General features: G+C 38.8%; 1 non-coding gene across 1 annotated transcript; it reads right to left on the bottom strand.

Moving 5' to 3' along the window:
* Positions 1 to 2425: 2425 nt before the first annotated feature.
* On the bottom strand, positions 2426 to 2531 carry LOC141625630 (small nucleolar RNA R71). Its single transcript, XR_012535399.1, has one exon. It is a non-coding gene; the product is annotated as a small nucleolar RNA R71 (small nucleolar RNA).
* Between the last annotated feature and the right edge of the window lie 1429 nt (positions 2532 to 3960).

Here is a 3960-nt window from a genome sequence, read left to right as displayed (position 1 = left end):
CTCATATTTGAGCACATTTAGTCCCCGAATTAGCCTCGTTCCTATAGTTTATAGCGCATAATTGGGTCATTTACTATCTTTAGTTTCCTATTTTGCATATTCTTTGAGGTTTTGTTTCCTTTGTAGGAGAGGAGTGCAAACCTTGAATTTACATGGCGAAATGGAGCTAAATTAATCGCATCTAATGACCAATCATCAAAGGGAAGACGATACTAGAAGGCCTATGTAGATAATAAAGTGAAACGGGCAATGACGAAAGGATCCTTGCATCCCTGGATTGATCCTCGCGGATTATGAAGGAAGAAAAGAAGAAATGTTTTCTGCCAAGGGATACGAGTGGATCATAGAGGATCCGAGCGTCTCCCCACAACCATCTGAGCGTCCCGTGACCAAGACGCTCGTTCTGAAGCAAGAAGATCCGAGCGTCTCCCTTGACAATCCGCTCGGATCGTACCCCAGAGAGCGGCCCATGCCTGTTTTAAAGTCGCTCGGATCATGGCAAGACTAGCAAAACGGAGATGCTCATTTCCTTCGAGAGGAGCATTTCCTCAACTTTTCATAAGGACTTAATAGTCATTTAAGCCCTTAGTAACCCTAATTTATGTACCTAATCTTTAGTATAAATACCCCATTGTATTACTTATATTAGGATGCTCTCTTAATCATCTAGTAATCAAGTTGTAATCAATTAGTAATCATTCCTTAATCTTGTAATCAACTCTTAATCTAGTCTTAATACAAATCTCAATACTTAATATTTCCTTAATTTCTCTATTGTTCATCATTTATTTTGGGTAATTAGAAGATCATTTGGGTTTATTGGGAGATTGACAACCTTTCATCAATCATCAAGTACTTCTATTATTCTTTGCATTATTATTTTGGAATCTCCATAGGTATAATTCTCCTAATCCCTGCTTTAATTATTGTTAATCATTTTTATTCATTCATCATGTTTTCCCTTGTTAATGTGATTGACAACCTTGTTAGCATGTTAAACTTGATCATGAGTGAGTAGTTTCCTTAGCTAGGGTTAATGGGTAATTAGGGGAAACCAACATGGGGAATGATTCATGCTTAATCTAATATGTTCACATAATTTATTTGTTTGCTTGTTGTGATTTCAACTTATGCATATGTTATGTTTGATGAAATGCGAGCCTATGAATCCTTGCATTTTTTACCCATCACTTATCTTTTCAATAAGGCTTGTAAGACATAAACCAACTCGAGCCTCATTAGACCATGCATATAGTTGGATAGGAAGGATTAAGTCGACTTGTAGGTGTTGTACAATCTAATCGATTTGGCTCCGGGACCCAAACCTTCTTAGGGATTGTAAGATATACACTAACTGGATCCCATTACAACAATAATTGCTTGCTTATAATTTGAGAACATATTTGTATGATCAACTCCCATGTATTCCCCTATGAACCCATGATACCCTAGTGCTTTTAATCAATTGTTTACACCTTCATTTTATCTACCTTTGTTTTTATTGTTGATTAGTTTTAATTGATCTTCTATCTCAACCCCAAATTGTGACACCCTAAGACACGACCATTTACAATTGAAAATCGTACATCAATACCCGTCCCTTGGGATCCGACCTTTACTTGCCTCTTTACTAAGAGTAGTTGGTGAAGTTATAAATATTGTTTTGGTTGGGTAACTTTTGACGACGAGTTTAAAAACCTACGAACCAAAAATGGCGCCGTTGCCGGGGACGGTGTTAACTTGATTTGATTTTCATTAATTGTTTTTAGTTGTGTCTTTCTTTACCTTGGGGAAGTCAATCTCCTCAAGGTTGTTCTAATTGTTTTCAAGTTGTTTGATATTTTGCATGTCTAGGAGATCACAAGGTAACTTGTTACCCATTGATCTTAAAATCGAAAGAACTTTGACCAACAATAGAAGACTTGCTTGGAATACTTTGAGAGGTATTGGTGAGATTGTGGACATTCAACCAAATAACATTGAGTTTATCAACCCTTTTATAAGAGAAGCAGAGGATAACCCAATACAAAACCCGCCACAAAATCAACCCACAATGCCTAAATTTTCATCACATTCCGTACCAATCGAGGAGAACCTACCAAATGGTACTCCTACACCACAACATTTAACCGGTAATTTCATTGCCAAATCCTCATTTATACAATTAGTTGAGAGGAGTCAATTTGGGAGGATGCCTAGTGAAGACCTTCATTCTCATATGGAGACTTTTTGTGACTATTGTGACGCGGTTTCTCAAACCGGAGTTACTCAAGACCAAATTCGATGGGTCTTATTTCATTTTTCTTTGATTGGTACCGCGAAACAATGGTTGAAGAGCCTAGATAAGGCTACTCTTGGTATTGATTCTTGGAAGAAATTGGCACTTGCTTTCTACAAGAACTTCTATCCTTCAGAAAAGACTAACATGTTGAGAGCCCAAATCACCGGTTCAAACAAAGGGATGAGGAATCTTTGTATGAAGCATGGAAAAGATTCAAGGACACTTGTAGATCTTGTCCACACCATGGACTTAGCGAGTGGTTCCTTGTACAACAATTTTGGAATGGTCTTTATGAAGACTCCCGAAACATTCTCAATGACTAAGGTTTTGATGTCCAAAAAGCGGTCCTCCAAATGCAAAAGAACCAACAAGAGTTTTTCACTCAAATGCAAAAGGATAGCCAAGCAAAAGACATCACCATCAACAACATACTAGCTCACACAAAGATGTTGGAAACCCAAATGTCTCAATTAGCATCTTCTAATTCTCAAAGACAAAAGAGGCAATTACCACCTCAAGGTAATCCCCCAAGACATGAGTCGGTGAGTGCCATCCATTTGAGGAGTGGTACAAGGTATGAAAGGCCGAAGAGGCCCATTGATGAAGATGTTGTGAATGCTAGTGATAAGGAAAGAGTTGAAAACTCTAAGAAAGAAGAAGAACCCACCACCATTCAAGAAGTTTCAAAGAAGAAGAATGAAGAGAAGGCTAAGGAGAAAGAGCCTATTGTGATTAGACTTTCATTCTAAGTCGTCAAGCTAAGCCTAAGTTCGATGAACAACTTGGAAAGTTCATGAAGATTGTGAAGAACTTGGAAGTCTCAATTCCATTCACGGAACTAATCAATCATGTTCCGGCCTATGCGAAATACATGAAAGATATTCTTACAAAGAAGAAATCCATCCGGAAGCTAGAGACTATTGCATTATTCACTAAGGTGAGTAATGCCATCCTACAAGGAAGTTCACCTCCAAAACTCAAGGATCCGGGAAGTTTCTCTATTCCATGCACCATTGGCGACACTACAATCAACAAAGCTCTATGTGACCTTGGAGCAAGTGTAAGTGTCATGCCATACTTGGTATGTAAAAGGCTAGGAATGGGAGAACTCAAGTGCACTAATATCACACTTCAAATGGCGGATCGGTCAACGAAGACACCTTTAGGGGTGTGGGAGGATGTGCTGGTAAGAATTGGCAAGTTCTTCATCCCGGTGGACTTTGTTATTGTTGACATGGAGGAAGACTCCAACATTCCTATCATTTTAGGAAGACCATTCTTACACACCGCGGGAGCAGTGATTGATGTGAAACATGGAGAGCTCACACTTGAAGTGGGAGATGAAACAATCACTTTTAACCTTGATAAGACAATGAGAGCCCCCCACTTACATGAGCCATGTTTCATGATTGATCATGCATTATAGCCAAGAAAGTGATAGAAAGAAGTTGGCATCTCAATACAAAGGACAAGCTATGGGCAAAGAATCACCACCTATATGGGAGAAGAAAGTGGATAATCTCCAAGATGATCCATCCAAAGAGCAAGAAAGTTTCAACAAGAATGAGAGCTTGAATAGCTCACCACCACTCATGACAAGAGAAGAAGAAGGCCTCATTGGCCATAATGACAAGAAGGAAGAGGAGTTGTTCTCATCAACTCATGCTACTATTGGGAAG

The sequence above is a fragment of the Silene latifolia genome, chromosome X, assembly GCF_048544455.1.
Source record: "Silene latifolia isolate original U9 population chromosome X, ASM4854445v1, whole genome shotgun sequence".
NCBI lineage: Eukaryota > Viridiplantae > Streptophyta > Magnoliopsida > Caryophyllales > Caryophyllaceae > Silene > Silene latifolia.
This window is presented reverse-complemented; position numbering and strand designations above follow the sequence as displayed.